The sequence below is a fragment of the Choloepus didactylus genome, chromosome 11 (assembly GCF_015220235.1).
Source record: "Choloepus didactylus isolate mChoDid1 chromosome 11, mChoDid1.pri, whole genome shotgun sequence".
Lineage (NCBI taxonomy): Eukaryota > Metazoa > Chordata > Mammalia > Pilosa > Megalonychidae > Choloepus > Choloepus didactylus.
The window spans coordinates 1,932,661-1,959,514 of NC_051317.1; the positions used below are offsets into that span (position 1 = coordinate 1,932,661).

General features: G+C 45.4%; 1 protein-coding gene and 1 pseudogene across 1 annotated transcript in view; both read right to left on the reverse strand.

The window, feature by feature from the left end:
- Positions 1-26,854, reverse strand: part of KCNIP1 (potassium voltage-gated channel interacting protein 1) — a 424,587-nt gene that overhangs the window by 351,285 nt on the left and 46,448 nt on the right. The gene's annotated exons all lie outside the window — the stretch shown is intronic.
- LOC119506170 lies at positions 12,975-14,836 on the reverse strand (annotated as a pseudogene).

Sequence of the window (26,854 nt, forward strand, 5' to 3'; positions counted from 1 at the left end):
ATTTAGGCCGGCTCTAATGATTACATAAGCAGCTGTTGCATTTTAAAAGCATCCTGCAAACAATATGAAACATTTATTTAAGCGGTTCCACACTATGGGGAATTTGATTTAATCAGACTTTATTTCTGTTCTCATTAGAATGAAGTCTGGCAACTCTAGTAGACAGCCGTACTTCCGTTCGGCAGCTTCCAGCAACCGAAAGCAAATATTTTTACTGTGCCACAATTAAACATTTATACAGCATCTGACTCCCCATCTGTCCTGTAGAGGGGAGGGGAGGTGCAGCGAATTCATGCCACAAAAGTCTCACGCAGAATGAAGCAAGAAACACCCCTGCATCTGGCAGAATTAATAAACCATCTGAAGAGCCCATTGAAGAATGAAAAAGCTCACAGATTTCTAAAATTTCTCTGACACACTGTGAGCTGCAGGTAGGCAATCTGAGGATTTTCCAGGTGGGCTGTTAATCTTTGCTATTCCAGACTGAGTGGAATTTTTTTTTTTTTTAATTCTAAGATCATCACAACTTACAGCCTCTTGAAGATGCTAGAAAGATCCTCTGAAAAAGATGATGAGATTCATTTGAAATTTCACCAGGATTTACATGAATGATATGCTCTAAATTCAGGACAAGGATTCCCCCAAGGAGACAATTGGAGGGCAGGGACCCAAAAGGATTGCCAAAGCTTTATTTCTTAAGCTGGTTGGTGGTACATGGATATTTTGTATTATTCTTCTTATCTTTTTGTATGTCTTAAATAGTGTATAATACACGTTGAATACAAAAAAGAAAAATCACTGGATATTGGAGTCCAGAAACCTAAATTCTAGTCTTAGCTTTGCCACTATCTCTGTTAACCCTGGACTTGCCTCTTACCTTTTCTTGGCCTCAGTTTTCCTATCTATAAAATGGCAGCTCTGGACTGGAACACTTCCCAAGAGTTGTCCCTTTAAAGGAGAGGGTCCCTTGGTTAAATAAGTCTGGGAAATGCTGTGTACGCTGGGAAAATCACAGAATGATAAATGTTCTGAGAACTCCTGTGGCAAAGAAGTCTGTTTTGTTGAGTATCTGCTAACATCATGGGGTGTGGGCATTCTGTAAAATAGACTTCAGAACCTGTTGCATTGGATCATTTCAAAGATCCCTTTCAATTCTAGGTACTTTGATTCAATAATTTAGGCCACCCTCTGGCCTCTCACCAGGACAACCTCTAACCAACCCTAGAATAAATAAATCAGACATCCCAGCCGATCACTTTCCTCTAGGTTAGCCAGTAGCTTCCATCCTGCTCACAGATTCCTCCTGCACTTGCGTTTATACCCTCCTACCTCCAGGAAACTTCCTGAGCCAGTCATTGGAGTTCCTGGATGTCTATCTTTCTTTTTCCCTTGGCTCTTCACCCTGGAATTACAAATGGTCCTTATTGTCCACTGCTCATATGAGATGTGAGAGCTGAGGACCAGAGAGGTCATGTGACTGAGACATGGTCACACAGCCCAAGTGGGTGGCAGGGCTGGAGCTGGAACCAAGTTCCTTTCTTACTCTCCCCAAATGCTTTGCTTTACATCTGTTTAAATGCTACCGCATGCTGCAATTTAAGAACATATGTCCTTGTATACTCTCATGATGCCATTTTCCTTGTTATAATTAATCTATGAGAGTTTTGCTTGTTTCCCCTGTGAAGGCTATAATCTCCTTAAAGAGGGGAACCAAGTTTGTGGTCTGCCCAAAACCCAGCGCTGTTCCAGGCATCGTGGTGCTGAAAACACTCTGTGCCAGGCCGGCAAATGCCTCATCTGATTCTCTTCCAGCCAAGCCCTCTCAGCTCCAACCCCTCCTCTCTTGCGCAGTATAGTCATGCCATTTTATTTGTTACAAAACCGTATTTAAAGCTCCCTCTCAACTGTGGGTCAAGTCATAAGTCTAGAATTACGTCAGCCCTAATCAAGGGTTCTTAATCACTTATTCACACTGGGAAAAAAACCTCGGTTAACTGAATCCTCATAACCGTACCCAATTTGAGTGAGAAAGATATAAATTGGAAGAAAACAAGTTTTCACCAAGGATTGAAAGAGAAGTTACATAATTTCAGGGGTGGGGCTTCACATGGCCAATGTGTGACTTTTCGTACATTCAGTGTGAAAGAAAGGAACTCTGCCATTTAGGATTCTTTTAAACATGCCTTCTGAAAAATAATACTGTTGTTTGCTAAATCCTTACGGGACCAGGTCAAAAGAGTGAACCATAGCTGAGGCTCCCCGACAACATGGGTGTGTGCCTGCCCTGGGGACCCACTTAGCAACACCCCCCCCCACCACACCCCCAATTCTCCTTTCCGGGACTGGTTCTGAGGCTGATCTTGCAGCTGTCCTGGAAGCTGATGGTTTTGGTGGAGACGGTTTTCCAGTCAAGGTGCGTCTGTCCACCAGATGGCAGTGCAGAGCCCTGCCTCTCGGAGCTCTGGCAAACCGGGGCCACTGGCCACGTGACTATCGAGCCTTGAAGTGTAGCTGGTTTGAGTTAAGACACGCTGCAAGGATAAAATAGCCACTGGATTTCCAAGACAATACAAGAGAAAAAGTAAAAGTAAAATAGCTCATGAATAATTGTTTTATATTAATTAAATGTTGAATGATACTATTTTGGATATATTGGGTTAAATCAAATACAGTATTTTGGGAGGATTTGGAAAAAAATGTTTATGCTGAGATTAGTTATACAGAAATGAAATGAAATGAAATATAGTATTAAAAGAGAGTCTTAATGTGGCAAATAGAAAATTTTGAATTACCCATGTGGCTCACATTATATTTCTATTGGCGAGAGGAGAGAGAACAAAATGAGTAAAGAAGTGGGGGGGGTGCATGAGTGACGAGCTGGGTTGGGGAAGCTGGGTGGGGCCAGTGAGTCAAGATCCTGTGACAAAGTGGGAAACGCATGGGTGTTGGCAAATGACCAGCTGGACTTGCATTGCTCCTCCCTCTTTCATTTTGGACTAGGTGCTTAAGCATTTTAGGGATGTTTTTCCATCTGTCAATGGGCAGAAAAATATTACCCTGTCATATATAAGGGCTAAAGGTAGGACAGCCATAAGCCGTGGTACACCAAAGCAATTATTACCAGCTCCCCTTTGGGTCTCAGTGTTGTTCCAGTTAAAACAATAAATGATACGGTCAACATTGTTAAATGAGACCACGCATAGCAAGCCCCGGGTATATTGTAAATGCACAAAATAGAAAGGCAAAAAGATCATACAACTCAGCTATGCAAGATGGTAACTTTCTCATCTGTCACTTCATGTGATATCTGACTCTGAACCCCACTTCTGCTTGAAGCAAAAGACTCAGCCTAGTCATTTTCAGCTGCATTTGGTTATTTCAGCATTATACTTAAATTCAGAGTTGTATCTGTCTCCTTCCTTTTTCTAAGAGTGGCACCTAAGTTGGAAGGGGTTGGGAGGGGGACTTCTGTAGGTCACTGCTTTGGGCAAGGGATTTGGCCATTGAGTTACTTTTTCCAGGCACTGTTTCTCCACCTCCCCAGTCATCTGCCATGGAACCCCCAAGCCTCTCCGGATTTCTGTCTCCACACCTTCCTGGGGGCTCTCCATGGTTTTACTTTTCAGAAATAATACTGGAGGCTGAGTCTGCTGCTCCCCTCTCCCTCTCAGTCCTCTTCTTTTATTCACTCATACAGTGAGTTTTACACTTTTGACCGGGAAAACTCCTTCTTTCAATAACCACATATACTTTCCACCTGTCCTGTCCCAGACCCTTTGCTGGGCCCTTGGGATGTGGCGATAACAAGAAAAGGCCACGTCCTCAAGGGAAGTACGATCTTAAAGACGTGGGGGGAAATGATCACTTCTAGGAAAGAAATGCAAATAAAGTTCTACAGGATTGGAGAAGGGGAACGGGCTGCTTGTGGGGAAGAAAGCCTGGTTTGCAGAACTAGGGTGCATAAGCTCGTGTGGAACAGCCTTTGAAGAAGGGCAGGGTTTGAATTCCTTGAAACGGGGATGGACAATGTTCCAGTGGAGGCCCCAGCATGGTCTGAGGCTGAAGAGGGTAGAATCAGTGGTTCAGTTTGATTGGAGGGGGGATTATTAATGGGAGGAGTGAGAAATCAGAATAGAAGGTCAAGGAGTTTGGGTTTGATCCCACTGGCTCTGAGTTTTGTGTTTCAAGGACACTTACTCAGCAGCCCCACACAACACAGACCAAGGAGCCAGTTGGAAAAAACATTGCTGAGTTTGACTTAGGCTTTGGCCACTGATAGGTTGTAAAAAATAATAATAATTAAAGGCACAGTAGTTAAAGATGATTTTGAGGTTTGGGATTGATGGTGCTGTGATAGCATTAGGAAAAGAAGGAAAAGGGAGGATTTAGTTTCGGGGTAAAAACTAAAGAGTCCTGGAAGGGCATAATGAGTTTTAAGAGCTGCCTGGTTGTCCAAATGAAAATGTGGGTTGGGCAAGATTGAATATCAGGAGAGAAGTTCAAATTGGAAAAGTAAATTTGAAAGTCGTTTTATTTTAGGGAATTAGGACTAAGGAAAGGAAGAGAAAGCAAACAGAATAAGTGCGTTGGGCAGGTTCTCAATAGGAAACAGATGTCACACTAAATTAGGAAAATTCGTGGAAGGCTCGTTTGCAAAGGGACTGATGAGAAACATAAGGCAGAAGTCAGGACCAGTGCCAGCAACTGTGGGATTGGACTTTTGCTACCATTAAAGGACCAGGGGAGGGCAAGTTTCCCCGAACCCAGGGGAGAGAGGGCTGTGTAGAGCTGGACACCTTGAAAGGAGCAGTGACCTCCTGTCAAGGTCACCCCCTAGAGATGGAGCCAGGTGAGTAGACAACCTGACCTCATGCTCCTCTTTCCTCTGATCCCTGGCTAGGTCTCCCCACTGGGTGAGAGTGGATCCTGGGGGACAGATGGAAGGCCGGCAAAGCAATCACAGTCCATATCATCGGGGAAGAAGATGTACACTAATTCCTCAGGAGAGAATGCTTCCTGGCTCTTTATTCTTTTATTCAATAACTTTTATTGCATTTCTTTCTTGTTACAAATGTAGTGCATGTTTATTGTAGAAAACTCAGAGATTACAGACAAGCAAAAAGAAGGAATAAAAATCATTAGGAATCCCACTGCTCACACATAGTGCTGTTTACAAAAATGTGATTATTCTGGACTTTTCTGTTAAATATATATATATGTATATATAATTTAGATGTCTTTCTAAGTTAGTGCACAGGGACAGATGCCATTCTGTACTGCTACTTTTATGTGGAGGTACCACAATCTATTTAAATAACCCCATTTAATGGAGATTTGGGTTGTATCCACATTTTAAATAACATGGCATCCCTTTGCTAAATATTGATGCTTTTTCAGGCTCAGTTCCTAAAGTAGAGTTTCTTGGGTGAAAGATATACTTGTTTTAAAAGATATTGTGGCACTCTGGAATTAAAATAGAGAAGAGAGTGTAATTTAGGAGATAAGAGCATGGACTTCTTTTCTTGGTCAAACCTTGCTCTGAATCCTGAGTGAATCTGGGCAAATTATTAAACCATGGTGGGCCTCAGTTCCCCCATCTGTAAAATGGAGATGAAAATAATTGTATGGTCCTCATGGGGTTGTTGGGAGGATTTAATAAGCATGAGGTGCTTGGATAGAGCCTAGTACCTGGCTAGAACTCAAAAAACATAGCTGTTATTATTATCAAAAGTCTTTACATACTGGAGGCACTGCATGGTCCAGTGTTTTTAATGTTTTAATACCAAATGCAGAAATGAAGTCTTTTCTTAAGGGTACCTTTGACATCAGCCTAGCCATAGCTTTGAGGCATAATGCAGGAAAGCAGCTCCAGAGAGCTCAGTTAACATGACTGCAGACCTCCAGTGTCTTCCTCAACATCAATTTTGCAAGATGATTTCTAGGGGAGGATCCAGAGCTCACTTGCCAGGGCCTGGGGTTGTGGTTTCCTGTGCAGCTGACAGAGGGCAGCTCCATGCAGCTAGAAATGTGGCCAGCTTCTGCTTACAGCTATGCTGCCCAAGTAGCTTTGCTTCCTGGATGGGAGGACCCTCACCCACCGGAGATGCCACCGGGGGCCACATCAGCCCTTGTTCAACCTCAAGAGTTCAGGCCAGATTTAGGAGTCCTCCCTGGCCTGCCCACAGTGAGAGGAGAGAGAGAGGAAGGAGAAAAGAGATGAGGGGCAGGGGCAGAATTTTCTGGAGGGCTTGCCCTCATTCTTAGAATAAAATCTATACTCGTCACCTTGGCCTCCCTGGCTCCTAATTGGGCTTTGTTTGGCTCTCAACCCCACTCCCCCTCTTCTCTCCAGGAACCACATACAAGCCAGGCCAGTTCCCACTTACGATCTTAGCAGTCACTGTTCCCTCTGCCTTCAATGCTTTTCCACAGACATCTTGTTGCTGGCTCCTTCATGTTATAGAGACGTCACCTCCACAGAGAGCCCTCCTGATTGCCAAATCTTCATTTGCCTTCACCGATTCAACAACCTCCTGAGAGTCAGTCCTTTCTAGGCCCTGGGTGGAGAGCCAATCAAGACAGAAAAGGGCCGGCCCTGTGGAGCTCACATTCCAGTGGGAAAGGCAGACAGCAAACAAACCGAACAATGCCAGGGAGTTATCAGAGGCAGACGAGTGCCAGCAGAAAAAGGAAACCAAGGCATGGGATGGGGAGCCTGCTAGTTTGGATCAAGTGATCAGAAGGCTCTTGAGGAGGTGACATTAATGCTGAAATCTTTCAAAAAAAGAAGGAAACAGCCTTGTTCCCTGGGGCATCATTGCAGCAGTTCTCAGTTTGTGTTATTTTGCTCCCCAGGGGGACATTTGGCACTGTGTGCCTTCTATGGGAAGACACTGGTTGTTGCAACTGGCGGTGGAAATGGGGGATGATGCTGGCATCTAGCGGTAGAAACCAGGGATGCTGCTAAACATCCTACGTTGCAAAGGACAGGCCCCCACAACCCCAAGAATTATCTTGCCTCAAATGTCAGTGGTGCCGAGGTTGAGAAACCCTGGGCTACAGGAATCGAGAGCCAAGGATGAGGAACATACTAGGGAAAATATACTTTATCGTTGGTTGTGTCATTCATTGTAAAATGTATGATACACTTTATCATATCCTTCTTTATCATTGCAACAAATATTTTCTGAGCACCTACTATGTGCCAGCATTGAGAGATCTTACCAACATACAGAAACTCTTCCTTGTTACTGCCTCTTCCCTTTTTCACTACATATAGAAGCAAGAAGCAACAAGAATTGGGAAGCTCTGGTTAGATTCAAAACATTTATTTCTACTATAAAGAATACATGATGAATTTTGAGTTGAGGTGCTCAGCTGGATTCCTATGGGGAAGGAATGGCAAACAAAGATCTCTTTCTTTTGTAAACACACACACGTATTTTATATTTGTAAGTTTCTAAAACCTGGAGCAATCCAATAATCAACATCTACCATTAATATAGACTTTTCCTTGAAAAGCTATCATTAATTTGACTGCATGTCTCACAAATGGCTTCACTTTATGAGCTGGTTTGGATATATTATGTCTCCCCAAAAGCCATGTTTAAATCCAATCTTATAGGATATTTGATTAGGTTGTTTCCATGGAGATGTGACTCTCACAACTGTAGGTGATACTTTTGATTAGATTATTTCCATGGAGTGTGGACTCTGCCCAGTCAGGGTGGGTCTTAATTAGATCACTGGAGTCCTATAAGACCAGCTGAGAGAGACTTTTGGAGAGATGCTTGGGGGCTGATGCTTAGAGATGCTTGGAGATGTTTGGAGATGCTAGCCCAGAGTTTGCTCCAGAGAAGCTAGTAGAGACAAACCCAGAGACATTTTGGAGAACACCGTTTTGAAACACAACCTGGGAGCAAAGGACCAGCAGACGCCAGCCACGTGCCTTCCCAGCTGGCAGAGGTGTTCCAGATGCCATCGGCCATTCTTCACTGAAGGTATCCTCTTGTTGATGCCATAATTTGGACATTTTCATGGCCTTTGGACTGTAAATTTGTAAACAAAGAAACCCCCTTTATAAAAGCCAATCCATTTCTGGCATTTTGCATAACGGCAGCGTTAGCAAACTGAAACACTTTAGCTATAAAGAGGGAATATTATATCTGACATACACACCAAAGTCCCCCTTCCTTTGCCCAAGGCAGACAATACAATTGATTACAGCACTCTTGAGTGGATTGCCAGAATTCTGGATCCAGCCTCAGAGTCCTTCCCAATGCAGAGATCCAGGCACCCAGTGCCGATAGATCCAGGTTGCCACACAGAATGAAACATATTTGTCTTCTAGGCTGACTCTTTTTCACCTTAGGACATTGCTTCCCCCATCTTCAACTTGTGCAGCTATTTTTTTCTCTGAAACCTCAGCACAGGAATGGTAGCAGGTGCAGTTAGGTAAGATTAGGGGACTGACTATTCAGGATTCATAAGCTGTTGTGCTTTGTTGACTTCCACCATGGGAGAGAGAGAGATAATTAGCCCTGAGTTGGTTGATGGATACTGGCTCCTCCTCCCTGGGAAGGGAGGTGCCGGGGAGGCTGGGCCATTGACTGGAGGAGCAGAATCTGTGTTGAGAGGACTCCCGGGTCTCACTCCCTCTGGAAGCCCAAGGACCTAAGGGCACAGCCAAGAAACCGTTTTTTAAAAAATGTTTACCTATAAAAGTCATGTCCAAAGGGCTAGGCAAGGCAGGAATGGGAGCCCTTTGACTGAGGACAGATCAGCTATGAAGTTGAAAGCTGAGACTGAGCAGTGTGAAATCCCCACTCCTCTACCCAAACCCCGAGTCCCAGGCCCAGTGCTAGTTCCTGGTACAGGGGATGGTCTGTGGGTATTCCGATTTGCTAATGTTGCCGGTATGCAAAACACCAGAAATGGATTGGCTTTTATAAAGGGGGTTTATTTGGTTACAAAGTTACAGTCTTAAGGCCATAAAAGTGTCCAAGCTAAGGCATCAACAGCAGGGTACCTTCACTGAATAACGGCCGATGGCCTCCAGAAAACCTGTTAGCTGGGAAGGCACGTGGCTGGCATCTGCTTGCTCCCAGGTTGCATTTCAAAATGCCATTCTCCAAAATGTTGCTCCTGGGGTGTTTGTCCTCTCTTAGGTCTTAACTTCTCCAGAGTAAACTCTGGGCTAGTATCTCCAAAGTGTCAGCAAAGTCTGCTTTCAATGGCCATCTTCAAAATGTCTCTCTTAGCTGCAGCTGCTCTGAGCTCCTTCTGTCTGAGCTTTTATAGTGCTCCAGTAAACTAATCAAGACCCAGGCTGAATGGGGGGACCACATCTCCACAGAAATAATCTACTCAAAGGTATTACCCACAGCTGGGTGGGTCACATCTCCATGGAAACAGCCTAATCCAAAGATTCCAACCTAATCAACACTAATATGTCGGCCCCCACAAGACTGCATCAAAGAACGTGGTGTTTGGGGGGACATAATACATCCAAACAGGCACAGGGGGCTTAAAGCAACCAGGTGTGGCTGGAAAACCTCTTCCCCAGGCCACTCCTCTGCTCCTCTGCTCTCTGGGGTCCCTCACCTCCTGCTGAGAGTGAACTCTATCCACATGTTTGTGCTTCACATAAATCACCTCTTTTAATAGGGCTGGAGCTGAAGATCCACCATGGGAGCCCCCTCTCCTTCCTTCTTAGTCTCTTTACTCATCATATCCCAGGTACAACACAAAACCAAATAAACGGAAACAAAACTTTTAGAAAGTTATCCTCCCCTTGGCCCTTCTGAACCATCAGACCTCAAGGGCAAAGGAAATGAAGTCAAAGAAACACGACTCTGAAAGGGGCCATTCTGGACAGGGAAGGGGTGCTGGGGTGGGTGCTGGCCCTCTCCATCTGTTGCCATACATGATGCCACCCTTCCTCATTTTCATTGGTGCAAAACGTGCCCTCATTGGTGTAATAACAACAGTAGTAAGTATAATGTTCCACTATATCTGCGCGGTGCTTTGTGTTCATAAAAATCTCTCACATCAGCCTATTCCTTGGTCTTCACAACACCCGCACAAGAGCCCCACAATAACAGATCTACTCTTATTATTCCCATTGCACTGATGAGGAAACTGAGTCTCATAGAACTGATGGGCCTTGCCCAGGGGAGAGCTGTGGGTAGACCTTTGGGAAGTGAGTCCATCTCTTCTGCCTTAAGGCCAGAAGTCCTTAGGACAACACAGCTGCAGTGAAAGCACCATGACATTTTAATTGTGTGTAGCTATGTTTAGAAAGGTTTCATTATGACAGGAAACGACCCCACCGAGTGCCGAGGCCAGGCGTGATTAATCTGAAAGTGACTGTGACAGCACTGCCTCCTGACCCCAGCCAATCGGACCCTGGCGTTCCCAGGCCAGCTTTTGTCTGCCAAGACCCCTGTGCAGTTGATCGACAGGGCCTGCAAGGTGGAGGGGGTTCTGCACTGGTCTGCTTTCCAGGTGCTCCAGCTTAGCGCATGTGTGGGCCACACACTCACAGATCCACCCCACTCTCACCCCCAGCCATTCAAACAAATCTTCACTGAGCGCTTGCTACGTGCTGGGCCCTGCTCTAGGTATGGGGGATACAGCAGTGAGCAAAAGAGATAAAATCCCTGCCCCTGTGCAGTTTACATTCTGGTGGGCGTGCGGATGGGGCTGGTGGAGACAAATGATAAAATAAATAAGTGAAATGTAGAGCATTTCAGATGGTGCTAGGTGCTGGGAGGAAATAAAGCAGCGGGGAGGGTTGGCAAGGGTGAGGAGCAAGAAAATGGGAGGCAGAGGAAAATTTAAATAGGATGATCAGGGAGGGTTTCACTGAGAAGGTGACGTTTGAGCAAAGACAGAAGGCATGAGCCATGGGAATGGATGGGTCAAAAGCAGGTGCAAGGGCCCTGGGGTGAGAGCCTATAGAGAAAAGCAGGGTGCCTGGCTCCTGGAGCAGCCTCGCCCACTCTACAGTTGACCTCTATGGGGAGCTACAGTCCAGTTTTCTCTAAACTAGACAACATGGCCCTGATCTATGGGAAGATTTATTTATTTATTCATTTACTTACTTACTTACTTACTTATTTTGCACTTGTTCAGTGATCTCTTTGGGAAAAATGTCCAGAAGTCAAATTGCTGGATGAAAGGGTATGCACATTTTAAATAGTGGGAATACCCTTCTGAAACCCTTTCCTACAATGTTTTCCTCTTTACTTTTAACCCCCTAAGCATTTTGCTTAGAATACCAAATTCAGCTTCCTAAAATTGTTTACCTCCTGCTCCTTGAATGTGCAGCAAACTCAGTGGCTGTCTCTTGTCCTCAGGTAAAGCTAAACTTTTTGGCAAGGTGTTCAAGGCTCCCCAGAACTGCCTCCAATGGACTTCTCCCACCTTTTCCCCTGCTGCTCCTCTAGCATAGTGTAACTCTGCTTCTTCATCGGACATTGCCCGAGGGCCTAGACTGTTCCTGGCCCTGGAAAAACTAGAGCTGATAACCATAGGAAGCTAATTGGATCAGTGGGGCCACATGTCAATGAAACTGCACTTGGTGGGGGCTGGTTCGAGCTACTCCCTCAGTGGCCAGGCGTCCCCATAACCCACAGTCCCTAAGTCACTCCTTCCTTCTCAACCATCAGTCCTTTATTTTTACTGGTTTCTATGTTTGCTCATCCAACAAGCACACATCGTCACCTGCTACGGATAGCTAAGCACTGGGGTCCCCAAAATGGGGGAAGACTGGGCCCCAGGCCTCAAGTCACACTCTCTCTGGTGCTTTCCCACTTCTCCCAATGAACCCCTCCAACTCAGGGGGATCCCACCTACCCTGAAACTTTCCTTGACTACCCCAGCCAGTGCCTCCTCTGACCTACAGTGCGTGGTCTCTGCTTTCCATTTGGCACTTGGCATTATTTTATTGACACTGTCATTAATTATTTTTTAATAGATAAGTGTTTCACTTCTCCAACTAGACCAAAGCTTGAAGATGGCAGGGGCTACATCTTCTTTGAAATCTTTGCCAGCCTCCCTGTGCTTTGTATATTATCTTGCACATAGTAGCTGCTTATTGAATATTGATATGATCTTGCCTCACCTCTGCTTAGCAAAACACTGGATAAAATCCAAATTTCTCAGCCTGGCACTCAAGGCCTTCCCTGTAGGATGCTGCCAGATATCACCTCCACCCGAAAGCCTTCCAGGAATACTTATGCATCCCCTACATGTATGCCTATGTGCACACACACACACACATTTTCCTTCCCATGCTTCCCATGCTGGCCTCTATCAGAACAGCTGTTTGCAGAGTGGATGAGAAGGTGGTCTTCAAAGTCACAAACCCATGAGTTTTAATGCTGTTCTGCCATGTGCTGGTTGTTTGACCTTGGGCAGTGTCCTTTCCCTCTTTGCATCTCATCTTTGAGGGTCAAAATCACATTTATATGGATTTGAGGAGGGTGCTATGAAAAATAGTGAGCAGGCTTTGTTTCCTTCCCAATTGCCATTGTCTGTGGAGGTCTGGGAAAGAGAGGATGTTCAGTAAACTTTTGTTCCGTGGGTGACCATCCACATTTTCTTTTTTTTTTTTTTTTCATTTTTAAAACTACAGTGCTTTAATGTACTTCTAGTAACAACCCAGTCTAAGGAAGCTTAGGAAAAAGACCTATCCAACAAGATGCTGTGTTTCTACTGTAGGAGTGAATTAAATAATACCTCTGTAAGAAGGAACTAAATCACCTCAGCATCAATTTAACAAACAGCCTTTTTCTTTTATATGGTAACTCATAATTTGAAGACTTCACTAGTTCAAAATTAGGCAGGAAAGGAAAGAAGCTGACTGGTCAAATGCAGAAGCAATGATTTGGCAAGCAAGCCGCAGTCACTCGGTTCATGGATGTGCAATGATCTGTAGAAAAGTTGCTCGACTCTTAGTATTCCATACTTCACAACTGTAGTGGAGTCCAGCACAACCACTTTTCTTTATCAACTTTAAGCTGCATACAGGCAAAGAGATCACAAACTGCTGGGAGGCCATAACAATCTGGGGGAAATTTACGTTCCTCTTGTAGGGGAGAAGTCAGTAATACTTCTTTCGAAGTAGCCACTTGTCTTCTCCACAGGAGAACTGGCTGAAATTTCCTGTATTCTTTCCTAGCAAGACCCAGTCAGCTGTATTAAAAGGATACCAGGAAGCAGCTGTGGGACTCACAAACATTTGTTTGCCTGGGGATACTACTTCCTGGGCAACTCTGTACTGGGTACTAGGCACTTCCTTGAGACTTCCTTCTTTGCAAGAAGATCTGATGAGCCATTCTGACAAGGGACTATTCCTTATGATTTGAAAGGAATCAGCAATTCTAAAAGGTTCCATTGCCTTTTGGTGCCTTAGCCTGTTCTGTTGCCTCTTTTCTAGAAGGACAGAGCCACATATTCAGGGAATCTTTAAGCTTCTCAGGCTCAGGCATCCCATTTTTATCCATTCCTTCTTTATTCAGAAGCCACTTACACAGAACTTCCTTCTCACAATTCTCATCACACACACGCTCTGAAAAACTTGTGCAGGGCTCATTGGCTTTGCACACCTCCTCTACTTTATACGTTTCTGTATGTGTCTGGACAAGCCAATCCTCAGTAATCTTGCTGGGGGTGGATAGTGGTTTCTTGGGCTCTAAGTGGTCATTCAGGCACTTCAGATTGCCCAGGTTTTCTTTCAATCTGCACATCTTTGGGCTGGTTGCCCTGACAATTGGTACAGGAATCATGCTTGACAAGCCAATCACTCACACTATAGGATTTCTGGAAAATCTGCAACAAGAGCTTAAACTTCTTACTGGTTTCACAGCTACCACTCTCCAGCTTCTCCAGCTTACAGGGTCCCTGGGGAGTCACCAAACAATCAGAAAGGTCCATCTCATCTTCATCAAGAAGCTCTAGGTTGCTGACTTTTTCAACTTCAGTGGAGAAAGAACTGGCAGTAGAATAGCTGTTACGCTTTTGTTACTTGGTTTTTCAGGAACTTCTTGCTGCTGATTCTTGAGGAGCCAGTTTCCCAAGCCCTTTAGGTTGCCCCAGAAGTTACTGAAGAAATTGCAGGCTCTGGGAGCAGTTTGACTATTCTCCAAGGTCTGCTGTGGGGAGAGCCTGTCCTGGGGGTTGGCGCTGGGCATGTGAGGAGACTGGTGACCATTTCTGGGTTTGCTTCCGAGGAGACAATTGCTGAGGGGGACAGCCGTGGTGCTGGATGATGACTCCTGCTCTGGCATTGGGATATAACCTATTTTCTCCAGCAAGGGCCTGATATTTGATGAACCAGCATGAGTCATCAGGTGCTCAGGGATTTGGATGGTCTTGAGGGACCCAAATGTGGTGATGGTTTGCACAGAGCAGTTGTATCTGTGTCAAAGAGCAGGACAGTGGAATCTTTGGGTTTGAGGGTCTCCAGACACACAGCGACTTGATTGGCTAGCTCTTTGTTTTGGGTGCGCTCCAGTCGATGAATAAGACAACTGAACTGGCCCAATAGCTAGTGGGGCTGCTGGGCTTGCTGCTGAAGTGTCTCCTCTTTAAGCTGATAGATGAGATCTGCCTGTTCATACAGCCACACCTCACGGCTTCGAAGGCATTCCGGGTGATGGCTTATGCAGCTTTGAATCTGAGCTTTGACCTCTCGCGAGTTATCTTTAATTTGCTTTTCGGCCTGGAGAACTCCACCAATGGCAAGCTCTAGTTGCCTCCGTGTATCACAACACCTCAGAAGAGGTTCTCTGTTACTGGAGCAGCCACTCTGGTCCTGGGGTGCACTCATTCTGCTCATTGTTCCTTGGGATATTTCTTCTTTACTCGACTTCTTTCTTCTTCTCAGAGACCAGGAGGCCCCTTTATTCCTGGCTTGGGCAGTAAAGGGGTGGGGAGCCAACCGGCAGCATCCCGCACTGCCCCGGCCCATCCCCCACGCACCCACATTTTCTTTGAGAGAGTCTGGCAAATAAAATCGTCTCCCATCCCAGGAGAATAGAACTAAAAGTTCACTAATGGAACATGAATAAGCACAACAAAACCCGACTCAGGAGCTGCCTGCCTCTATAGGGCCCTGTATCCTGGCCATCCCCAGCCTCTTTATGCAGCTTCTGACCCATTCGCTCAGACTCCATTAGGTTTCTCCTGTTTTTCCATATCCGAATAATTTATATTTTCCATTATAATTTAATTTTCTCCCTTTCTCCCACACTGAAGCACTTTGCCCACGGAGATGTGGGCCATTGTTTGTATTTATAGCCATCCTTATTAACCCCGCCTGACCTCTGGGTTCAGCACTCAGCCTGGGGAAACAGCTCAGTTCCTTTCCGTGGGGCCTATTAAAATCCCTTTATTTTAATTGGTCCAAAGCAAGAGATGAGCTAAAAATAAATAAATGCCAGTTTTCATATTCCATTTCAGGGTGCAGGAAAGACAGACTGCAGTCCTCCAGGTGGAAAGACTCAGACAGACCCCTCTTAGGCTGGAGGAAGAGGCCAGAGGAGGCTCCGGGATGGAGGAGAAGGGTGTGCGGGGGGCCCCCCCACGGGCTTTGCTCGGGTTCCTAGGTGCTCATGCTGAGGCTCAGAATTGAGAAATGGAGAGCTGGAAAACTGTCCTTTAAAAAAAGATGATTAAATAATAATAGCTCATCTTTTGATACTTACTCCATGCCTTTGGGCATTTGCTGTGCTTCAGATGCTAAGTGCTTTAGCCCTCATAGTATCCCATATAAGAGATCTATTATTTTTCCCATGGATAGGGGAAGATAATGAGGCACTGTGCCAGTTTGAAACTGTTATGGAACCCAGAAGAGCCATGATCTTTTAATGAAATCTTATTGGGTGGAACCTTTGGATGAGTGTTTCCATGAAGATGTGACTCATCCAACTGTGGGTGAGACTTTGATTAAATTATTTCCATGGAGGTGTGACCCCACCCATTCAGGGTAAGTCTTGATTAGATTACTGGAGTCCTTTAAGAGAGCTCATGGAAAAAAGGAGCTCAGAGCAGCTGAGAGAGACATTTTGGAGAGAAGCTAAGGATCTGTAATCCAGAGTTTGCCCCCGGGAGAAGCTAAGAGCTGACATAGACCCAGATGCTTGGAGATGCAGACTGAAGGAGGTTTGGAGATGCTAAGCTAAGAGATGAAGCCCAGAGTTTGCCTCAGAGAAGCTAAGAGAGGACCCTCAGATGCTTAGAGAGAAATGCCCTGGGAGAACAACCAAGGATGCACAGGAGCTGAGAGAGAAGCTAAGAGAGACAGAAACCCAGAGACATTTTGGAGAAAGCCATTTTGAAACACAACCCAGGAGCAAAGGACCAGCAGACGCCAGCCATGTGCCTTCCCAGCTGACAGAGGTGTTCCAGATGCTGTTGGCCTTTCTTCAGTGAAGGTATCCTCTTGTTGATGTCTTAGTTTGAACACTTTTATGGCCTTAGAATTGTAAATTTGTAACCTAATAAACACGCTTTATAAAAGCCAATCCATTTCTGGTATTTTGCATAACAGCAGCATTAGCAAACTAGAACAGGCACCATGAGAGTAAGCAGCTTGTATTCATTTCCTAGAGCTGTCATAACAAAGTAACACAACAATGGAAACAATGGAAGTTTGTTCTCCCTCAGTCCTGGAGACCAAGAGTCCACACTGAATGTGTGGGCAGGGGTGGTCCCCTATGGAGGCTCGGAGGGAGAATCCATTCCACACCCTTCTCCCAGCTTCAGGTGTTGCCAGAAGCCCTTGGCCTCCTTGGCTTGGAGCTGTTTCACTCCAGTCTCGGTCTTTGTCTTTACACCACCTTTTTCTCTCTGCATCTCTGCGTCTTTTCCCCCTTTTTCTTTTATAAGGACTGGTCATTGGATTTAGGGCCAGCCCTCATCCAGAAAGATTTCATCTAGAGATCCTTACCTTAATGACATGTACAAAGACGCTTATTCCAAATAAAGTCACATTCTGAGGTTGCAGGTGGACATATCCTTTGGGTACAAAATTCAACACACTACACAACTCAACCAAATAATCTAGCTCCTATGTGACAGAAAGGACCATGGCTGGTCCCTAAGAAACCTTTGTAGAATTGGCATGACATCCTTTTCTTGGATTGGAGGCCCCAGAGCCCACTGTGTAGTGAGAGGGGTTCAGGCTAGATTCCAGCCCCTCTTGCTCTCTTGCCCAGGAGCCTTGTGTGGGGCATAACCCACCCACCCACACATATGGGGTCCCCACTGGCAGAGTTGGGCTCTGAACCAGACTGGCTCTGGAGTCTGTGTGCAGATCTGCTACATGACCCTGCCCCTTACTGAGCTCACTCATGGAAAGCTATTTGTCCCTGAGTAACTGGAGCTGAGAGCAAAACTGGGGGATGGGGAAGTGACGTCTGCCTTGCTGGTTTGCTGAGAGCAGCAATTCAGTTATGTTCAGGAACACTAACTTTCACCAACAATGGTTTGAATCCGTTTCGTATCCCAGAAAAGCCATGTTCCTTTAATCCATTCTTGTGGGGGCAGACCTATTGTGGGTGAGATCTTTTGATTTGGCTGTGTCCATGGAAGGTGACTTGCCCATTCAAGGTGGGTCTTAATTCCCTTGCTGGAGTCCTTTATGAGAGGATAAAAGTCAGAGACATTTTGGAGACAGCTGAGAGAAGCTAAGATATGTAATCCAGAGTTTGCTCCCGGGAGAAGCAAGGAGGACCCACAGGAGCTGAGAGAGAAGCTGAGACAGAAGCCCAGAGACATTTTGGAGAAAGCAAAGGAAACCAGAAGCTAACCCTGGGAGAGGCCAGCAGACTCTGGCCATATGCTTTCCCATGTGACAGGAACCCCGGGTGCCATTGGCCTTTCTTCAGAGACGGTATCTATCTCATGATGCCTTAATTTGGACATTTTCATGGCCCTAGAACTGCAAAATTGCAACCTAATAAATTCCATTGTAAAGGCCAACCCATTTTTGGTATATTGCATTCTGGCAGCTTTAGTAAACCAAAACCCCTACTGTGTATCCTAGCACTGGGGGCAACTTTTGGGGGGTACCAAGACCCTGAAGGCAGGTCTCCTTATGGATTTGTGTGGGCCAGGAACCCACTTCAATCTAAGAAGGGCAGTGAATGACACGGTCGAGTCTGAGATTTCAATCTCAGGAGACAGCTCAGAGACCTGGGTCACCAGCACACCAGTGTTTGTGTCCCGGTTCCAACTCCTGCTGCTGTCTGTGTGACTTTGGATGCCTTATTGATCAGATGAGCATGAAGAATGGGGTATGTTAGGTGCTGTTCTCATTTGCTAAAGCTGCCAGAATGCAAAATACCAGAAAGTATTGGCTTTTACAATGGGGGTTTATTAGTTTACAAATGTACAGTTGTGGGGCCATGAAAATGTCTCAGTTAAGGCATTGCAAGAGATGCCTTAACTGAAGAAAGGCTGATGGTGTCTGGAACACCTCTGTCAGCTGGTAAGGCATGTGGCTGGCATCTGCTGGTCCTTTGCTCCTGGGTTGCATTGCTTTCAGCTTCTGATTCCAGTGGCTTTCTCTCTCTAAGTGTCTGTGTGTCCTCTCTTAGCTTCTCCAGGGCAAACTCTTGGCTTCATCTCTTGGCTTCTCTTGGCTTCCTCCAGGTTTTGGCTATTTCTGTGAGTCCTTGCTTAGCATCTCCCGGGTTATTTCTGACTGCATCTCCAAGCATCTGGGTCTGTGTCAGCTCTGAGCATTCTCTCCCTCCCTGAGCTCTCTTAAGGACTCCAGTAAACTAATTAAAAACCACCTTGAATGGGTGGGGTCACATCTCCATGTAAATAATCTAATCATAAGGTCCCACCCACAAATGGGTGGGCCACATCTCAATGGGAACAACCTGATCAGAAGATCTCACCCATGATAAGTCTGCACCCACAGGATTGGATTAAAAGGACATGGCTTTTGTGGGGTACATACTAGATTCAAACCAGCACAGATGCCTAACATAGATGATGTCTTAGTTTGTCAAAGCTGCTGTGACAAATATCATACAGTGGGTTGGCTTCTACCACAAGCATTTATTGACTCACAGTTTGGCAGGCCAGAAGTCCAAACCCAGGCTGTTGACAAGGCCATGCTTTCTCTCAGTTTTGGTAGAGTTTTGGTGAAGGCTGTCCTCTGTAGTATGGCAATCTCGCTCTCCTCCTTGGCTTCTTCTGAGTGGCTATAGCCAAATGTCCTCTCTTTATAAGGCATCCAGCCATACAAAGGAAGACCCACCCTGATTTAATTCGGCCTCATCTAAAAGGGATCTACTACTAAATAAAATGATAATAACATCTTCAAAGTCCAAATAACATCTTCAAAGTCTACAAATCAGCTCATACCCACAGGAATGTGGGTTAAGATTAAGTGTTTCGTGGGGAACATAATTCCATCTCCAACAGAGGGGATGCAAGACCATCTCTCCCCCCGGCTCCCCCCTCACTCTCCCCCACCCCCAGGCCTGCAGCCGACCATCTAGAGAAATGAGAGGGGGAAATTGTTTCCTGAGGAAAGCAGAGCTGAGCTGTGGTGCTTGGGGCTGTGCCCCTGGTGACGGAAGGCTCAGAGTCTCTCAGCGCTCAGATGTGCAGGGTGAAATGGTTCCCGGCTGCCGGACTTCCCTCTGTCACTTCCTTTTTGTTTAAAATGCTCACCCAAAGAGACCCACAGCCTGACTGGGCCTCCACTCTGCTTCTCTTTTTCTGTGCTTTCTTTTTCCTTTTCAACTGAGATTTTTTGACAAGGGCTGTGGAGATAGCCGAGAGAGCATTCTTCAAGAAACCATTGCATTTAATGTTCAATTTTCCTTTACACCAGTAAGGACTACGAAAGAAAAAAAGAAAGAGAAAGAAGGAAAGGAAGGAAGGAAGGAAGGGAGGGAGGGAAGGAGGGAAGGAGGGAGGGAGGGAGAAATGCCGATTATTTTCTGCCTGGCTGGAGAAGGGTAGAAATACTTTGGGGATTTCGATAACTTTCCCTTTGCCTGACATACACTGCAGGGTCCAGGGAATGGCTGGGGCAAATGCAGTCCTGATGGGACATTTTCTACACCCTCCATGTTTGGGGTGCAGGATAATTCTGCTCACACTCTCAGAAATTGCAGACACTTGGCTCCTATTGAGTTTTGTTACAAAGTGCTCCTTCAGTCAGCGTTTGATGAGAGCAGATTGCAGAGCAGGGTCTGGCTGAGCCCAGGAGATTCCACCATAAGTAATGAGCTCCGAGTCAAGCAACTCATCTCCCTTCAACGCCCCTGCTCCATCTAATTGAGGCCTCCACGAGCCAATAATTCTTCTATAAAGTTGTTCTCTGCCAGCTTAATAATTCTAATTTCTTCCCATCATCCAGTAACCATCTTTCATCTCACAATTTCCTCCTCCAATTAATAACTGTCCACCATTGACTGCTAGAGGATTTCAAGATAACTATAACCACAACAACTAGCAATAGAATTCCTATCACATACCAGGTCTGTACTGATTGCTCTTCCTTTATTTTCTCCCTTAATCTTCTGAACTGTCCTAACAGCTAGAAACTATTATTCTCCCATTTCACAGATGGAGAAACTGAGGCTCAGAAAGATTAAATGATTTTCCTTAATTCATACAGCTGAACAAGTTGGAATTTAAACCCAGGTCCTGCTTTTTGAGGCTTACCGCCCTAATTAAGGTGCCAGATTGTGAGGTGGGGTTTTGAGCAACCAGGTAATTTGCACCCTTGAATCCACTATGACATGACGGGAGCCAGAGCAAGAAGTTGATGCATTTTCAGTGAGACCACTCACCCTTTCTGTGTTTTCTATGAAGTGTTGGCTTTGCTCTCAGGGGGTATGTGGTCTAAGTGGGAGGGCAAGATTAGCAAACGTGAAATGAGAGAAATAGCACAAGGTGGATCCTAAATTGTACTCCCTGAATTATAGATACTAGAGTGCCATGCTTTCCAAAGTGTGTTTTCTAGAAATGTAATTTCCTGGAGTGTTAATATGTCTTTTAAAAAATATTCAGCAGTCACGTTCATTTATGAAACATTGGGCTAAGCAACGTTAATTTTGTTTCTTTACTGCAGGACTTCTCAGGACCTTTACACTCTTCATCTGCATGAGGGCAGCATACACTGCATCTCTTCAATTACAAGATGCCATCAATTGTGAGGTGCATCATTTATTTAATAACTACTTTCCCTGAAAGAAAACACATTTCTATATTAAATGTATATATTGAATGTAAGATACCTGCTACTTTCCAAAACATTGATATGTGGAAATCAAAGAAATGTGCTATTAGGGAGGGTTTTACAAAGACTTTTGACCAAGGAACCATCTGATGTAGGACTGGGGCTCTTCAGAAAAGTCTTTGGCAGTCATGAGTTGGAGAGAGAGGAATTACTCAGGGCTGGGGCAGACAAGGAGGCATTGGGGGAGGCAGCTTAGAAGAGGGTCTTGATATCTTGGCAGGAGACTGAAGGGGAAAAAGAGAAGATGGGAAGTGGGTGGGTGGGTGCCGGGGTGGAAGACAGAGCTGCCTCCTGCCCCCAGGACTGTGTCCACCCTGGCACCCAGTCATGAAGGGGCCTGCAGAGAGGGGAGGAGGTTGTTGCCCAACGCCACTCCCCCAGTGCCATCTGGCCAGATGGAATCATCCATTCCACCAACAATAGTTGCTGAATCCCTACTGTGCACCAGGAACTATGCCAGGGGCTGAAAGTGATATAAGGGAAAAGCAGACATGGTCCCCGTCCCCAGGAATCTCCCAGTCTATTATGGGGGCCATGAAACCAGCAGTTTCAATGCAGCTGAGGCATAGCTCTGGTAGGGGAACTGCAAGTGCTATGAGAGCACAGAGGAGACACCCTTCTGCTGGGGAGTGGTGAGAGAAGGCTGCCTGGAGGAAGTGGCTTTTAAGCTAAGGCAGAGGTGAACAGTATTAGCAAAAGCCTAGACACTGGACTAGAGAATGGGGCGCTGGAGGAACTGCAAGTTCAGTCTGAGTGTAGAAGGGCCCAGTGGGTAGATTGAGCAATACGGGAAACTGTGGTCAAGGGCCAGGGCATGCAGGGCCTTGCAGATCATGGAAAGGCATATGGAGCTCATCTTGCAGGTGTAAGAGCCTGGCCCCTGGATCCAGGTCAGGCTGAGTCCGAATCCCTGCTATACCCTTCCTAGCTGTGTGATGTAGAGCAAGTTACTTCCCAGGGCAGAGTCTCGATCTCTTCCTCTGTAAAATGGGGATAATGACAGCACTGATGGCAGAGTTGTGAAGCTTATGTATAGGATGGTGTATGCAAAGTGATCTGCTAATATCCAAGGGCTTTGGCCACTGGCCCTGGAGTGTGGGACAGCATGGGTTCAAGTCTGGCTCCATCATGTCTTAGCTGGGACATGGCTCCTCTCCTAGCTGGGCCTCCATTTGTCCACCTGTTTAAAGGAGAAGCTGATACTTGTACTAGTTCTCTCACTGGGACAGGAAAATGGTAGTATGGGAAAGAGCTTTGCAAAGGATAAACTGCAGGAGAAAAAAAGTGAGGGACAAAAACCTAGAAAAGAACTCACAAATAGGATGAGAGTTGTGTTCAAGAAGTGGGCTTATGGGCAATTTTTAAATTTCCTGTCTTTCCATGTGTTCCAGTTTGCTAATGCTGCCATCATGCAAAACACTAGAAAAGGATTGGCTTTTATAAAGGGGGTTTATTTGGTTACAACGTTATAGTCCTAAGGCCATAAAAGTGTCCAAACAAAGGCATCAACAGTAGGATACTTTCACTGGAGAACCCTGATGGCATCCGGAACACCTCTGTCCGCTGGGAAGGCACGTGGCTGGCGTCTGCTCTGGGGTTCTGGATTCAAAATGGCTTTCTCCCAGGACATTTCTCTCTAAGCATCTGAGGGTGTTCTCTTAGTTTCTCTTAGTTTCTAGGTGTTCCTTAGTTTCTCCTGACTAGCAAAAGTCTGCTTTCAATGGCCGTCTCCCAAATGTCTCTCTTGGCTGCAGCAGCAAGCTCCTTCTGCAGCAGCAAGCTGTAATAAGGTCTAGTAAACTAATCAAGACTCATGCTGAATGGTTGGGGCCACACCTCCATGCAAATAATCTAATCAAAAGGTATTATCCACAGTTGGGTGTATCACATCTCCATGGAAACAGCTTAATCCAGATACCCCACAAGATTGGATTAAAAGATCATGGCTTTTTCTTGAGGGACATAATATAGCCAAACTGGCACACTGTAGTTTTTAAAAAAATTATCTTTTGGTTAAACCCATTGATTGGAGAAGATAAACAAAATGTGGTATTATCCCTACCCTTTCTTTCTAAATTCCCACCCTTTCTTAGAGCTATAAATATTCCTCCCATTTATCTCAACTGCACCCACTTCAGTTGTGGTGAAGCACCTGCAAATCTCATCTCTCTCATTACAGATCATGAAGGGGAAACTGACTCAGCCCTGGAGCCCTTAGCAACAGTGCCTGCTGCTTCCCCCATTAACCACACAACCTCCTGTCTCTTCACTGCCATTAGCTGGTCTATGGTGCAGACAAGCAAAGGGCTGCTTCCCGCCATGCAAACCCTCAGACCCGAGGCTGCTTCAAACAGCCTCAAATTCATCTCCAGGCACCAGGATCGTTTCATACGTTGAGCATCTTGTGGGCAGGTAGGAGAACAATATGTTCTGTTTTTTCTTGAAAAGCAGATGGATTATTTCAAGTAGTGGTGGGCACGGGGTAAGTAAGCTGATGTCCCTGCATCTCTTGGGGTTTTTATTTGGGATCTCCAGCCCTGAGACCCTCTGCTGTTGTTCCCTAGACTTGGGCACCAGGAGCCTCCCCCCATCTGCTGTGGGACCCCATGCATGCAGGGGGCCTGGGGCTCTCCAAGCAATACCAGGAAGCAGGTGTGTCCAGATACTGAAGGCCACACGGAGGCTCAGTCCTCCCAATGAAGGAGGAGCCTAAAGCTGTGGGGTCTTTACCTGGAATCAGGAAGAAGACAACAAAGATGATGTGGGAGGAGGGAGAAGCAGCTTCTTTGGCTATGGGGCCAGCTTTCTGCTTCTGGTCCCAATGAACCAACTTCCAAGCCATGGTAGCTCGGGCAAGCCGCTTCCCTCTTTGCGTCAAGTCACTGTCTTTATTCACTAGGTGCAATTATTACTACCTGCCGTTTATTGCTGAAATTCCTCATAATAACCCTTAAAGGTTCATGATGTCTATTTTAAAGGTGGGAAAACTAAGGCACAAAGAGGTGGGTTAAATTGGCCGTATTTACAGAGTAAGTACTGGATGGAGTGGAAATCTGAACCTGGGTGTGTTAAACTCCAGACCCTGTGCTCTCAAGCACTTTGCACACCCCCACTCTCTCAAAACTTACTCTTCCCTTATATGCCCTCTGGCAGGGGCCCAGGCCCTTTGAGCTCAAGAGAGCCCTTTCGTATTCTGGATCCATGCATTCTGTGAAAATTTTGACCCTTACTCCCAAATCTTTCTTCTAGTGATTTATTGATAATGCTGCCTGCAATACCTTCTCGGTACAGCCATATCATTTACAGGTCTCTGATGAAGCTATTAGTTTGTTATTAGAAGGAAAACATAATAACCACGAACACAATCATTTACCCAATCAGTTAGCTGGTGTTTTAAAAGCACAGGGATCTGAGGAAGTAACAGAGGAGACAGATAAGTTTTGAGGAAGTGGAAGAGGGTGTCATTGCTGGCAGGTTCAGCCCAGGGGAAATGGGGAGGAGAGCGGCATCAGAGCCTCAGCTCTCCATTGGGACGTGGGACCAGACTGGGTGCTGAGAGTCACATGGGCTTTCAGCCAGGATCCCTCGGAACTCAGAGCAGGGACTTCATAAACAAATGCTGCCCGAGGGTAACCCAGAGCCCTCCCACTGTTTTCCCTCCCACCTGCTCCATTGCTCAGGGATAAGGCAGTCACAGATCCTGGTCCAGGGGACACATTATCCAGTCCCCAACAGACAAGAGGTAAGAGAGCTCAGGGGCCTCGGTCGACTGTTACCTACGGCAAGGTTGATGCTCTGAGAACACTGACCACAGATGCCAACATTTTTGCCCAAGTAAGGTCCTGACCAGCCTGTGCTTAATTACAGCTCCCTGGCCTGGGGCACCAAGACAGCAAGAGGCGCCAAGCAAAGCCAGGAGTTCTGTCAGGATTGCTTGCATCCGGCTGCTACTGAAAATCCCTGTTCTCCCCATGGTTGGAGGTAAACCAGCACATTTCCTTTGCAGTGCCATTTGGCAATATATACCAAGAATATTAAAAACCATCAGTACTTTTTTTTGTTCCACTTCTGAGAATCTATTCCAAAGAAACAGTGAAAATTACAGAAATAACTATCTGCATAAAGATGTTCTGTGCAACCTTATTTGTAGCTGGGAGAACTGGAAGTCATCCTTATGTCTAACAATTGGGAGATGGTTAAGTAAATTAGAGTCTATCTAGCTTCTAACCATTATGCAGACAGTAACAATACTCCCAGGAAGACTTTGTATTAATAAGGGAAAATGCTCATAATACAGTAATAAATTAAAAAATAGAAGACTACAAAACTTTGTGCAATTGTGGTAGATTGCAAAAATGGCCATAATACTTTGTAGACCCTCCATCAGGAGGTAATCTTTTTAACCCTTTGAATCTGGGCTGGACTTGTGATCTACTTTGACCAATAGAATATGGTGCAAGTGACACAGTAGACATTCCAAGCCTGGGCCTCAAGGAGTCTTGCAGCCTCAGCTCTCCTACTACTCTTGGAACATGGCGTCATGTGACCAGCCTTGTTCAGACTGCTGAGAAACACATGGTCCAGCCACAGCCCTGTGACCTCAGCTGACAGCCTGCAGCCACCAGACATGGATGAGGCCATCCAATGCCAACTGCAGATGCATGAGTGAGCCAGCCGAGATCAGCTGAGCCCAGCCCGTCCCAGAAGATACACCCAGGAGAATCATGAGCCATTGTGGCTACTAAGTTTTGGGATGGGTCACTGCATAGACATCCCCGAAGTTCGGGAAAGTGTTTACACTAGCGGAATGGGTAGCAACAGACAAGATGAGATTTAATGAAGGAGTATGAATACTTAATCTCTATATAATTTTCTTTTTCTTGGTTGCTGGTGTATTGGAATAGCTGGAAGGAAGGAATTGAAATGGTGAAACTGTAACTTATAGCAGCCTTTGAAGTTTGTTCTATAGCTGTTTGTTAGGTTGTAATTTGAAAGCTATCCCCTTTTTGTATATATGTTATGTTTCACAGTAAGGAAATAACTGAAACTGTGGAACTATAACCCATAACATTCTTTGAAAATTGCTCTCTAACTAATTGTTAAATTGGACTTGGACAGTTATCACTTCTGTGTATATATGTTATATTCTACAAAAAATATGATTAAAAAAGAAAACAAAATATCAGAAGTAAATATTATAAAATGAAAATGGTAGATTTGTAAAATACAGGATTATAGATGATTTTTTTGTTATTTGTTTCAAATTTTTAAGACTTTGCTTCAACTATTTTATAATTTTATTTATAAAATTTTATTTAATAATTTTATTTAATAAAATAAATGCATGTTTAAAAAAGTAAAAGTGGAAGCTTACTTTTCCTCTCTGGCGAGCTCCAACTGAGCCCTCTCTATATTATGGTGTTAGGACCTCATTATCAAACCCTGACATACAACAGATGTAGGAGGAGACTTGGGCTTTGTCCTTCCATGTAGGACTGGGATGGTGGGCTCTGGAGGGCTGTCCCCAGGCTCACTCAGCCTCTCCCAGGTAGGTCTGCAGAGAGAAGCCTGGAA